The 14,225-nt window shown below is 45.9% G+C and overlaps 1 protein-coding gene and 1 long non-coding RNA gene across 3 annotated transcripts in view; one reads left to right on the top strand and one right to left on the bottom strand.

The window, feature by feature from the left end:
* Window positions 1–7,821: 7,821 nt before the first annotated feature.
* On the bottom strand, window positions 7,822–13,994 carry LOC129533745 (uncharacterized). Of its 2 annotated transcripts, XR_010132067.1 has the most exons (3): window positions 13,899–13,994; window positions 11,208–11,359; window positions 7,822–8,164 (listed from the first exon to the last, which is right to left on the bottom strand). It is a non-coding gene; the product is annotated as an uncharacterized lncRNA (long non-coding RNA). The 2 variants fall into 2 exon arrangements; XR_008680111.2 differs by lacking the exon at window positions 13,899–13,994 and having other exon boundaries at window positions 11,208–11,944.
* RCAN3 (RCAN family member 3) overlaps window positions 13,873–14,225 on the top strand; it is a 34,299-nt gene continuing 33,946 nt past the window's right edge. Inside the window, exon 1 of the mRNA XM_004025178.5 lies at window positions 13,873–14,014. The gene's annotated coding sequence lies outside the window, so the exon portion shown is untranslated. The remainder of the gene's footprint in view (window positions 14,015–14,225) is intronic.

Raw genomic sequence — 14,225 nt, 5'->3', positions numbered from 1 at the left:
CTACGGTTCAAGATGAGATCTGCGTGGGGGTCACAGCCAAACCATATCAGCATGGTCTCAGACAGGTATTTGTACACCCACATTTGCAGCAGCATTATTCATGATTGCCAAAGTATGGAAGCAAGCTAAGTGCCTATCAGTTGATAAAGGGAATGTGGTCTCTTCACATAATGGAATATCATTCAGCCCTAAAAATGAAGGAAATTGGCCTGGCACAGTGGCTCACGCCTATAATCCCAGCACTTTGGGAGGCCGAGGGGGGCAGATCACGAGGTCAGGAGATCGAGACCATCCTGGCTAACACAGCAAAACCCCGTCTCTACTACAAATACAAAAAAAAAATTAGCCGGGTGTGGTGGCAGGCGCCTGTAGTCCCAGCTACTCAGGAGGCTGAGGCAGGAGAATGGCGTGAACCCAGGAGGGGGAGCTTGCAGTGAGTCAAAATCACGCCACTGCACTCCAGCCTGGGTGACAGAGCGAGACTCCATCTCAAAAAAAAAAAGTAGTAAATCCTGACCCATGCTACAGCATAGATGAACCTTGAAGATATCAGGCCAAGTCCAATCAGCCAGTCTCAAGAGGACAAATATTATGTGACTCCTCTTATATGAGGTACCTAGAGGATCAAATTTATAGAGACAGAAAGTAGAATGGCAGCTACCAGGGGCTGGGGGAGAGGGGAGAGGGGAGAGGGAACTGCGAAGTCAATGGGTCCAGGGTTTCATGGGTACAGAGTTTCAGTTTTGCAAGATGAAAAGCGTTCTGGAGATGGATGGAGTTTGAGGTTGCAGTGAGCTGTGATGGCACCACTGCACTGCAGCCTGGGCAACAGAGTGAAACCTCCTCTCAAAGAAGAAAAAAATTGTTACCTAGTCATAAAGTATTACCTAGGTAACTGAACAGGTAAACGCTCTAAAAAACCATGGAGGCAGCAACTATAGAGAGCTATGTCCATTCCTAAGACCAAGGGAACCAAGGAAGAGGCTTTAATTATTACATCAGTGAAAATCTACTTAATACCACTGAATTGTATGCTTAAAAATAGTGAAAAGAGTAAATTTGATGTTAGGTGTATTTTACCACAATTAAAAAAGAAACCCTATACTCTTTGTCACTTCCTGGTACCCCTTAACTCCTAGCCCCTGGCAAGCACCAATCTACCTTCTGTCTTTATAGAGTTCCCTATTCTGGATTTTCCTAGGAATGAAATAATATATGGGCTTTGGTGATTGACTTTTTTGACTTAGCATAATACTTTCAAGGTTCATCCAAGTTGTAGCACAGGTACTTCCTTTTCATGTCTGAATCACCTCTTCTAAAGTTTAATCATTACAACCTCTTCCTTTGGTTCCCTTGGTCCTAGTGAGAGGTGACAATGTGTTAGCAGCCCTCGCTGGCTCTCAGTGCCTCCCCGGCCTCGGCGTTCACTCTGGCCACACTTGAGGAGCCCTTCAGCCCATCGCTGCACTGTGGAAGCCCCTCTCTGGGCTGGCCGAGGTGGGAGCTGGCTCCCTCTGCTTGCCAGGAGGTGTGGAGGGAGAAGCACAGGCAGGAGTCAGGGCTGTGCGCGGCGCTCGCAGGCGCTCGCACTCAGAGCAGCCAGCCCGAGGCAGTGAGGGACTTAGCACCCGGGCCAGCAGCTGTGGAGGGTGCACCGGGTCCCCCAGCACTGCCGACCCACCCACCCCACGCTCAAATTCTCGCGGGGCCTCAGCCACCTCTCTGCAGGGTAGAGCTAGGGACCTGCAGCCCGCCATGCCTTCCCCTTCCCCTGTGGGCTCCCACACGGCCCGAACGTCCCCAACGGGCACCACCCCCTGCTCCGCGGTGCCCCGTCCCATCAACCACCCAAGGGCTGAGGAGTGCAGGCGCGCATCGGCAGCACTGGTGAACAGCCGTGGCGCTGGATCCACTAGGCGAAGCCAGCTGGGCTCCTGAGTTGGGTGGGGCTTGCAGAACTGTTATGTCTAGCTGGAGGATTGTATCCTGTAACCAATCAGCACTCTGTCTAGCTTGGGGTTTGTGGATGCACCAATCAGCACTCTGTGTCTAGCTCAGGGATTGTAAATTCACCAATCAGCACTCTGTCAAAACTGACCAATCAGCTCTCTGTAAAACGGACCAATCAGCTCTCTGTAAAATGAACCAATCAGCAGTATGTGGGTGGGGCCAAACAAGGGAATAAAAGCAAACTGCCCACAGAGACAGTGGCAATCAGATTGGGTCTGGTTACCCATTGTGGAGGCTTTGTTGTTTGGCTGTTCTTGTTATTGCTCATTGTTTGGGTTGGCAGTGACCTTGTGAGCTGTAATACTCACCACGAAGGTTTGTAGCTTCACTCTTGAAGCCAGTGAGTCCACGAACCCACCTGGAGGAGTGAAGAACTCTGGACGTGCTGTTTTTATGAGCTGAAAGCCTCATGGTGAAGGTCTGCAGCTTCACTCTTGAAGTCAGTGAGACCGTGAACCCACCAGAAGGAAGAAAACTCCGGTCGTATCATCTTTAAGAACTGTAACACTCACCACGAGGGTCTGCGGCTTCATTCCTGAAGTCATGTTGAAGTCAGCAAGACCAAGAACCCACCAATTCTGGACATGCTAGGAATGGACATACCTCTCTAAAGTTGCTACCACCATGATTCTTTCGAGTTTTACCTGTTCAGTTACTCTGGTAATAGCTTTATGTCTAAGTAACAATTTCTTTTTTCTTGTTTGAGAGGAGATCTCACTCTGTTGCCCAGGCTGCAGTGCAGTGGTAGGATCACAGCTCATTGCAACCTTGAACTCCTGAGTGTACGGAATCTTCATACCTCAGCCTTCTGAATGGCCAGGACTACCCATACACGCCACCACACCTGGCTAATTAAAATTTTTTTTTTCGTAGAGATGGGGTGTCTGTTGCCAAGGCTGGTCTCGAACTCCTGGCCTTGAGGGATAGTCTCTTGCCTGGGCCTCCCAAAATTCTAGGATTACAGGCACAAGCCGCTGCTCCTGGCCAACAATTCTTTATATTAAATTCTTTCTGTTTAACTCACTGATGTGATTTCTGTCTCTTGACTAAACCCTGATGGACACTTGAGAAAACTCAGACTCATTTCAATCCGTGGGCTGCTCAAGCCGCTGCCCATTTTTAATGTTCCATTTTCTCCTTTGCTCTCTGCCTGCCCCTTCTTCCTTCTGATTACGGCCATCTAGCTCTTATTTTTCACCATCTGCAGCTGAAGTTAATCAGGAAATAGTATCTCCTCCCCCCAAATTCCAGGATTGCAACATTTAAAGAGCAGCTCCTTCCAGTGTGGACCCGTAAGTACTGATGCCCTCGAAGATAACGGATCTGTAGTTAATTCAGCAGCTTCCGAATCTTTGGGCAAATGGGATTGATTCTTTCTAATTTAGAGCAACACTGCAAGATGAAATCTCACCCAGCATCCAGGCTTCCAAACATGCTGAAGACATATTTCCATGCCCGATCTTCAAAATTATGCAGGAGTGTCTTTTTTTTTTTAAGACGTTTCTTTTTAATGAAAATGCAATCGTTATTGATTGCCAACCTTGTTATTGAAAGTTTATACTTTTCTAGGTGCTGTCACAAACGGTTCATTTGAGCCCCCAAACCATCTTAGAAGGGCAGTACCACTGTTATTTCCACTGAGCTGAAGAGAGCCAGGCTTAAAAAATGTGAGGTTTGCTCAATGTTAAACAGCCACTTGTAGTTAGTAGCGCAAGCAGGATGGGAGCCCGAGTGTTCTGAAGATGTGAAGACTTTGAAGGAAAATGCCTGCAGCTTTGGTGAGATTGTGGGAAAGGGGGCAGAGTCGAGGCGGGGGCGGGGGCTGGGAAGAGGCAGGTAGAAATTGATACAACCTTTCTGAAAAGTATTTGGAAATATGTGTACCATCATTCCCTTCCAGATAATAAAACCATTTCTATTAACAGCTAGATCAATGCAACAGAAGAAATCATCTGGAAATACATAGGTAGTATGTTTTTATATATTCAATCTTCAATTCTCTTTTTTTTTATTTTTTATTGAGGTAGGGTCTCACTCTGTCACCCAGGCTGGAGCTCAGTGGCTCACTGCAAGCTTCACCTCCCCAGTGATCCTCCCACCTCAGCCTCCTAAGTAGCTGGGACCACAGGCACATGCTACCATGCCTGACCAGTTTGTGTGTGTGTGTGTGTGTGTGTGTGTGCGCGTATCTTTAGTAGACATGGGGTTTCAGCAAGTTACCCAAGCTGGTCTCAAACTCCTGGACTCAAGCAATCTGCCTGCCTCAGCCTCCCAAAGTGCTGGGATTACAGGTGGGAGCCACCACGCCCTGCCCAGGTCCCTAATTTTTGATAGTTCAACTTACGATTTTTCCATTTTGCAATGGTGTGAAAACATAACGCATTCAGTAGAAACTGTACTTTGAGTACCGACACAACTATTCTGCCTTCACTTTCAGTACCATCACCAATAAGTTACATGAGCTATCCAACACTTCATAAAATAGGCTCTGTGTTAGATGATTTTGCCCAACTGTAGGCTAACGTAAGTGCTCTGAGCATGCTTCGGGTAGGCTATGATTTTTACTAGGTTACGTATATGGTATTAAATACATTTATGGGCCGGGCAAGGTGGCTCACACCTGCAATCCCAGCACTTTAGGAGGCCGAGGTGGGTGAATCACTTGAGGTCAGAAGTTCAAGGCCAGCGTGGCCAACATGGTGAAACCTCGTCTCTACTAAAAATACAAAAATTAGCCTGGTGTGGTGGTATGTGCCTGTAGTCCCAGCTACTCGGGAGGCTGAGACAGGAGAGTCACTTAACCCAGGAGGCAGAGGTTGCACTAAGCCGAGGTCACACCCCTGCACTCCAGCCTGGGTAAAAGAGCGAGACTGCATCTCAAATAAATAAATACACTTATGACTTAACGATATTTTCAACTTACAATGGATTTGTCAGAACATAACCCATCATAAGTCAAGGAGCATCTATACTAAATTGTATATGTATGAAGCAGTGGGTTCTTTAATTATTAATGTTAGAACCACTGGAAATAGTATTTAAGTTTGAGGCTTACCTTGACTTATATGGTGTTACATCTTGATAAACCCTGTCTCCAAAAAAAGAAAGTAAAGGTCATGATTAATCAGACTTCAGCAAGCTAAGAGATCATAAAGTACAAGATGAATACACTGTATACAAATAATTGTTTTCTGAGGATCTCACCCTGTCACCCAGGCTGGAGTGCAGCAGTGTGATCACAGCTCACTGCAGCTTCAACCTTCCTGGGCTCAAGTGATCCTCCTACCTCAGCCTCTTGAGTAGCTGGGACCACAGGTGCCTGCCACTACGCCCAGGCTAATTTTTTTTTTTTTGGTAAAGATTGAGGGGTTGCCATGTTGCCCAGGCTGGTCTTGAACCCCTGGGCTCAAGCGATTCTCCCTCCTGGACCTCCTAAAGTGGTAGGATTACATGGGTTTTTTGTTTGTTTTGAGACAAGGTCTCAAAACACTGTCACCCAGGCTGGAGTACAGTGGTGCAATCATGGCTCACTGCAGCCTTGACCTCCTGGGCTCAAGCGATGCTCCCACCTCAGCCTCCTGAGTAGCTGGGAGCAAAGGTGTGTGCCATCACACCCAGCCAATTTTTTTATTTTTTGTAGCGACAAGATTTCACTGTGTTTACCCAGGCTGATCTCGAACTCCTGGACCCAAGCAGTCCTCTTGCCTCGGCCTCCCAAATTGTTGGGATTACAGGCATGAGCCACCACGCCTGGCCAAATAAAAATTTTAAAACATCTTTATATCAAAAAGAATTTTCGAAAGGGAAATTATGAAGAGAAAATTTTCAACAAATGTAATCACAGGGTTACTATCCACAGTGTATAAGATGTTTTTATAAGCAAACGATGCTAATAGCTCAGTGGAAGAATGCACAGAGAACTTGGGCAAATCTCAAATGAAGCACTTGTGAAAAATCAAGATGTCATGCTTGGGGAGGTTTTTGTTTTTGTTTTTGTTTTTGTTTTTTGCCTATCAATCAGGAAAGGCATTTATAATTAAATAGAGTAACAACCTTTTTGAAATGCATTTTGTCATTTTCCAGTAAGAGTTTTTTTAAATGTTCATGCCCCTTGCCTAGTAACTGCTTCTGGGAATCTATGCTGAGGAAATAATCATAAATGCAACAGCATATTTTACATATAATGGTATTCATTATATGGTTAATTATGTAAGAGAAAATTGGAATGAAACTTTGATTACAACAATAAGGAAATAATTAGATAACACAATGCAATATTATGTAGTCATTAAAAATTAAATAGTATTTTAAAGCACAAGATAATGTTTGCAATATGTTAAGTGAAATAGATAAGAGATCCAAATTGGCCGATTCTAATGGTATACTAATCTTACCCAAAAAATTGGAGAGAAACACTGTATACTAAAATATTGAATAGTGACTCTGAACTCCAAAAATCTAAGACAGTTCTCAGTTAATTTAGAAAGCTTATTTTGCCAAGGTTGGGCCAGGTGCGGTGGCTCACGCCTGTAATTCCAGCACTTTGGGAGGCTGAGGCAGGCAGATCACGAGGTCAGGAGATCAAGACCACCCTGGCTAACGCGGTGAAACCCCATCTCTACTAAAAATACAAAAAAATTAGCCGGGCGTGGTGGCGGGTGCCTATATTCCCAGCTACTCGGGAGGCTGAGGCAGGAGAATGGCTTGAACCCAGGAGACGGAGCTTGCAGTGAGCCGAGCTTGCAGTGAGCCGAGATCGCGCCACTGCACTCCAGCCTGGGCGACAGGGTGAGACTCCATCTCAAAAAAAAAAAAAAAAAAAAAGTCTATTTTACCAAGGTTGAAGACACATGCCCATGACACAGCCTCAGGAGGTCCTGACAACATGTGCCCAAGGTGGTCAGAGCACACTTTGGTTTTATACATTTTAGGGAGTCATGAGACATCAACCAACATATGTAAGATGAACACTGATTGGTCCGGAAAGGCGGGACAACTTGAAGCGGGGAAGGGGCTTCCAGGTCATAGGTAGGTAAGAGACAAATGGCTGCATTCCTTTGAGTTTCTGATTAGCCTCTCCAAAGGATGCAATCAGATATACATCTATCTGTGAGCAGAAGGGTGACTTTGAATAGAATGGGAAGCAGGTTTGCCCTGAGCAGTTCCCAGCTTGACTTTTCCCTTTAGCTTAGTGATTTGGGGGACCCAAGATATTTTCCTTGCACATGACTATCTCTGGATCCTGGGATTGTACGTGATTTGAATTTTTTAATTTATCTTTTTGTTTTCAAATGTTCTATAAAGGCCAAGTCCAATTTTTATGAGAAAATTTTAAATATCAAAAATCGACATGACTCATCTCCCAACCAATGTTGGATGTGGGGCTGATAAGTTTCACTCCTCCAGCAAACTATTGGATCGTGTTGCAACTCTCTTCTTGGGGGAATGGCTGATTTGCCAGGAATGGGAGACAAATGAGGGTGTTACCAGGGAGGCAGGTTAATTTAAGGCTCTTCAGGAAAAGGTACCATCTGTGATGCAAATCCCATAGGAGATCTAGAGTGTGGCAGAACATGAATTAAAATATCCAGCACACCCAGATGCATATTAATGAGTCTGAGATAGAGATCGATCGATATGCAGTGATTTCTCTCCTCATCAGAAGCAGCTCCGTTTCCTCTCTCCCTTTCACTCTGCTACATTTATTGTGCACTTACCACCTACCAGAACCAGATGTTGTTTTAGGATCTGGGAATACATCCATGAACAGACTAATCCCTGCCCCCATGGAACTGATATTCTACTTGGGACTTAGGCATTAAACTAGTAATTGCATAATTATTTTATTAATTACAATTGTGATAGATGCTTTGTAAAAGTACTACAGGGAGCCATGGAATCATTTACAGTGAATATCAGTTGGGACTGTGTTTGGCTGCAACAGACACCTAACAAGATCCAAGAATATTTCTTTACCATATGAAGGCAGTATAGATGGAGGAACCCAGGGCTGGTATGGCAGCTCTGGTGTCACAGGGGATACAGGCTCCTCATCTTTTGGATTCACCATCCCAACATGTGGCTTCCATCTTCAAGGCTACCTCCTGGTCCAGAATGGCTGCCGGAGCTCCAGCCATCGTGTTCACATTGCAGGCTAGAAGAAAGAACAGCAAAAGGTTGGGCTGGGCGTGGTGGCTCACGCCTGTAATCCTAGCACTTTGGGAGCCTGAGATGGGCAGATCACAAGGTCAGGAGTTTGAGACCAGCCTGGCCAACATGGTGAAACCCCGTCTCTACTAAAAATACAAAAATTAGCCAGACATGGTGGCACATGCCTATAATCCTAGCTACTCAAGAGGCTGAGACAGGAAAATTGCTTGAACCCAGGAGGCAGAGGTTGCAGTGAGCCTAGATTGTGCCACTGCACTCCAGCCTGGGCAACAGAGTGAGACTCCATCTCAAAAAAAAAAAAAAAAAAAGCAAAAGGGTACCTTTGCCAGCCAAGTCAGCCTCCCTCTGTTTATATCTCACTGGGCAAAAGTAAAATCTTCCTTGTAAACTGATTATAAACCAGCTCATGTTTCCTGAGCATCTGCAATGTGTCTGGCACTTTACAAAACAACTTTGCAAGGCGGTATCATCAATTCTATTTAACTTTGGGAGGCTGAGGTTGGAGGGTTGCTTGAGCCCAGGAGTTTGAGACCATCCTGGGCAACAAAAGCGAGACCTTGCTTGTAAATTATAAAAATAATTTTAAAAATCCATTTAACAGATGAGAAAAGTAAGGCTTCAGAGGTTTAAAGAACTTGCCCAAAAATCACACAGCCAGTCAGTGGTAGAGCTGACTTCCTGGAGCCCATACTCTTTCCATTGTACTTTTCTGCCTTCCCATCAGCAGCTGAAAACGAAGCAAGAAAGCTCCTCAGATTTGTCATAGACTATATTTAAAGAAAGGCCACTTTTTTCTTATTTAAAATGCATTGAACAATGCAACCAATTAAAAGAACTGAGATGGATTTGTATAAAAGCAGGGACTCGGTCTGTTTTGTTCACTGCTATATTCCCAATGCCTAGAACCATGTCTGGCAAACATACTGGCATGGGAAGAACATTTCCATAACCCCTGAATGTTCTGTGCCCCTTTCCAATTAATCCCTACCCTCAGAAGCAACTACTATTCTGATGCTTATTACATTAGTTTTGCCTCTTCTTGACTTTCATATAAATGAAATCATACATCTATGCGTTTTGACTTCTTTTGCTCAACAATAGCTTTTGAGGTTTATCCGTTGTTATGTGTATCAGCATTTCGTGATTTTTTTTATTGCTGTGTAGTATTATATTGTTTGAATATACCATGGTTTTCTTATCCATTCCTCTTATGGACATTTGGGATATTTACAGTTGGAGAATAGTATGAGTAAATATTTTGTGTTGTTGATTTGTTTTTGTTTTTTTGAGATGGAGTCTCACTCTGTTGCTCGGGCTTGAATGCAGCGACACAATCTCAGCTCACTGCAACCTCTGTCTCTCGGGTTCAAGCCATTCTCCCACCTCAGCCTCCCAAGTCACTGGGATTACAGGCACCCGTCACCACACCTGGCTAATTTTTGTATTTTTAGTAGAGACAGGGTTTCATTATGTTGCCCAGGCTGGTCTCAAACCCTAACCCCAACTGATCCACCCACCTTGGCCTCCAAATTGCTGGGATTAGAGGCGTGAGCCACCTCACCCTGCCAAGATGTTAAGAGCATTCTTGTACCAGCCTCTTTTTTGGTAGACATTTCCCTACGTTTCTCTTGAGTCTGCATCTAGGAGTGGAATTTCTGGGTCATAGGGTAGGTGTACGTTTAGCTTGATAAACTGGCAGTTTCCAAAAATCAGTTGCATCCTTTTACATTCCACTACTAATGTATGCATGTGAGATGGAGCTTTTTTGCCACTTGCATTATTTTCATAGCACAAACCCAAAACAAACCTAATAAGGATTTGTTAGGATATTTAGTGTTAAATCTACTCAAATAAGAATAAGAAAATCTGGAATAAGAAAATCTGAAATGAAATCGCTGGTCTGGAAATTCTCCTAAAAAGCAAGAGGTATGCTACTCGGGATCTGTGGCATTGTCTGAGAGGTTCTACTGAAGTTTTCCAGGGCAGCGAAATGCTTAGCACCCTGGGCATAGGTTTCAACGGATTGAGCCACAGGGATCAATTTCTCTTTTTCTCGGCCTGTAACTCAAACCTCACATGAGGAGAGGGAGGGAGTGTTAGAAATGTGAAACTGTCAAGTTCATTCATAACAAGCATTGATTACCCACTGTGTGGTCATCACCTCGCTAGACACGATGGTAAAAAGGAAGGATGTGGAAGATTCTGTTCTTGCGCTCAAGTTATCGAGTTGCCCACGATCTAGATGATAGATACAAGATGGCAACTCTTTCTCTGTTCACCATGGAAAGGCTGGTGTTTGTTCTTCTGGATTCTGCCTTTTGCCCCTTCTGTGTTCTATCCTACATGGGCTCCCCGGGTCATTTCATCTGAGCCCGTGGTTTCAACTAACTACCGCGCCTCCCTCCCAAATCACTACTCATTGAGCTCACTCCTAGGCTCCAGATGCATGTTTTCCAGCTACTTCCACACTCAGCTCCTCTCTACTGCTCATAATTTACATACAATTCCTCAGTAAACTGTGTTAACATTGCCTCTGAGATATAGCCAGAATCCTACCATTTCTCATTGCTTCCCCCATCACGACCCTGTCCAAGCCACAGTCATCTCTGGTCTGCACTATGGTGATACTTCTTCCAAACCAATATCACTACCATAGTGCTGTTGCCTGTCCTTGATTCATTCCCCTTTCTTTTGGTAATAGAGACTTGAATCTCCTTTGTTGAATGTAACCATCAGCATCCCAGCAGATGATTAATCTAAAGGGGGTTTAGTAAAGGTTACATACAGATGTGTGGGCAGGGTTGAGGGAAAAAGCAGGGCTGATGGTGTGATACACTGTGGCAGGCAACAGAGGGGCCATTATCACCTCCAGGGTGGATAATTCTGGAGGTGGAGAAAGGAGAATTTACTAGAACTAGGAGAGAGTAGCTGTGTGAAGAAGGCCAGTTGACAGAAGTTTCAATAAATGCATGTGGCCAACCTGCAGCAACCCAGAAGGGCAGGGGCCAGAGGAATAATACCCTTACCTTCCTCCTCCTCCAACCCTCGGGTCTCATTTCCACTGTCTTCTATTTGGTGAATTCAACTGTAAGTCAGAGGACAAAGGATCTGTGGAAGCAGTCCATGCAGGTTGGCCTCTTGAGGTTCAAATCAGGAAGGAAGAGGGCGGAGAGTAGGTCTGGAAGGGCCAACAGAAATGATCTAGCACAGGAAGCCACCTCTCCCCAAATCTCAGTCCACGCGATTTGAGAGGAGCTGTCAGAATGTTCCATGCCCCTTCTCAGGAGAGTGGTTTAGTGATGCACGGGTAACACAAGTTAGACCAATGAGATGTAGTCCTGGGACTTTTGTTGACAGCATCAGGGAAAAGAAACTCCCTTTCTGCTGGAAAGGGTGTGATCTGAAGTTGTAAGCAGCCATTCTGCCATCTCATGGGGAAAAGGAAGCCTAAGAACGCAAAGTCAACAGGAAATAGAGTCAAGAAATGGAGGCTGGGTGCGGTGGCTCACGACTGTAATCCCAGCACTTTGGGAGGCCGAGGTGGGCAGATCACGAGGTCAGGAGATTGAGACCATCCTGGCTAACACAATGAAACCCCGTCTCTACTAAAAATACAAAAAATTAGCCGGGCGTGGTGGCGGGCGCCTGTAGTCCCAGCTACTCGGGAGGCTGAAGCAGGAGAATAGCATGAACCTGGGAGGCGGAGCTTGCAGTGAGCTGAGATGGCGCCACTGTACTCCAGCCTGGGCGAAGAGCGAGACTCCGTCTCAAAAAAAAAAAAAAAAAAAAAAGAGAAAAAACTTAATCCTAATGTCATAGTTTAAGACCCTGAATCCAGCCATGCCTGAAGCCCGAAACTTTTCTATTATGTGAATCAATGCATTCCATTTGCTGCTTAACCCAGTCTGATTGATGTATTCCATGAAAAAAAGAGAATCTTGAATAAAAATACTTGAAAATGCGAACCCTGACCCATCATGTAGGATTGCTCACTTCTTCCTCTGCTTTGTCAGCACTTTGCAAATGTCTCAAATAGTGCACAGATACAACTGTATCACAATCACTGTCTCCCCCATCTGTGAGCTCCTCAGGTGGCAGATCTCTATGGACCTTACCCTTGCAAGCCCAACACCCAGACAGGGCCTAATACCTCAGGCTCAGGGAAACTAAGTTAAGCTAACCTGGTTGTTTGACTTAGGATCCCTCAGGGCCATTTTTTTGTGTGAACATGCATCAGACATCTCCAGGCAGGGCTATGGAATGCAGCTGTTTCCAATCTCATTTGATGTGAAAACTCAATTTTTTGGCGAGGTGCAATGGCTCACGCCTATAATCCCAGGACTCTGGGAAGCCAAGGCAGGAGGATTGCTTGAGTTCAGGAGTTTGAGACCAGCCTGGGCAACATTGTGAAACCTTGTCTCTACAAAAAGTAGAAAAATTAGCCAGGCATGGTGGCATGTGCCTGTAGTCCCAGCTACTCAGGAGGCTGAGATGGGAGGATCACTTGAGCCTGGATGGTTAAGGCTATGATTGTGCCACTGCACTCCAACCTAGGCAACAGAGCAGACCCATCTCAAAACAAACAAAAAAACACCAAAAAAAAAACACCCCTCAATTTTTGCAAAAGTTGCTGTGTTAGAGGAATTTAGAGAAAAAATAATTACTACAGTCCTTAGAGTGACCTTGACAAAAGAAGCAGCTTGCCATCAATATTAGTTAAACGAATGAAAGTGAAGAACTTAGCTTAAGACAAGATGGGGAGCAGGAGCAGCACGGTTGGAGGCAGCAGGAACCACAGAAGCAGCAAGCAGGAAGCAGGAGGGGCGATCTGCTGGGCATACCTCGGTGACTATGCTGGGCTCAACTGCTGGAGAGCCCTTGGGGTCATAATCCAACCCTGATTTCTTAGTTTACATCTAACAGGGATTAGATGTGCTGTACACGTTTTAGTCCATCTTCCTGCCCCATGATGCAGGCACTGAGTGCCTTTGATGTTAAGCTTCACTGTGCCTCACTTTGCCTCTGAAAGGCCTCGAGTGGGTAATCAGAGCTGATTTTCTTCTAACTGCACATTCCTTTTTTTTTTTTTGAGACGGAGTCTTGCTATGCTGTCCAGGGTGGTCTCAGACTCCTGGCCTCAACGGATCCTCCCACCTCTGCCTCCTGAGTTAGCTGGACTACGGGTGCGCACCACTGCGTGACTGCGCGTCCTTGTACGTGGGAGATGAGCCCAGTTATTTTCCCTGCTGTGTGACCCTGCTTCCTTCTCTGCCCGCTAAGGGAAGAGACACCAGCTGCCTTCCAAGTTGGGCTCAGGAGCTTTGTCATCATAGTTGTTATTGGTGGTAATAATACCTGCCAATGTAAGCCTCGGTCCTATCACTGAAACTCGCTCAACAGCTTAGACCCCGGCTCTTCCCTTTGCCTAATAGTTGTAATCATGTCCCATGGTCTCCTAGGGCGTCGGAGACAAGGAAGCAAGACTGCGTGGAAGGGTTTTTACACGAAAAAGAAAGCATTAAACATGTGGATTGTATGACAACGGTAGATAGGGCATAGGGTGAAGAGGAATAAGAGGAGGAGGGAGAGCGGGAGGAGGGAGAAGAGCACGAGTGAGGAGGAGAGGAGGGGAGGGGATGGGAGGGGAGGGGAAGGAGTGGGTAAGGGGAAGAGGGTTGTACCCGCCAGGGCGGGACCCAGCCTGTGCCGTCCCACACCTTGTGCTAGCTCCAGCTCAGCTACCTGCGGCCGCCTCTCCTCGGGCAATGAGGCGCCGGGAAGCCCACAGCATCTGATCATATCCGGGCCGCCGGTTGCCGGGAGGTGAACCGAGGTAAACTCGCCGCGCGCGGGGCGCAGTGTACATAGTAACCAGCCCTGAGTAAACGTTCGTCATATTCCTATGAGCTGCTCCGGGGACTGTCCTACGGGGCTAGCAGGAAAAGGAGATCGGCTTTCTCCGCTCCCGGTGGAAAACGAGAAGGTCGCCAGAGGTCCTGTTTTCGGGGTGATCTAAAGCCCCCGCCCCAGCGCTACAGCCCAAG

This window comes from Gorilla gorilla, chromosome 1 (genome assembly GCF_029281585.2).
Source record: "Gorilla gorilla gorilla isolate KB3781 chromosome 1, NHGRI_mGorGor1-v2.1_pri, whole genome shotgun sequence".
NCBI classification, from domain to species: domain Eukaryota; kingdom Metazoa; phylum Chordata; class Mammalia; order Primates; family Hominidae; genus Gorilla; species Gorilla gorilla.
Note: the sequence above shows the minus strand (reverse complement) of the source record. Positions and strands in the feature narration are given on the sequence as shown.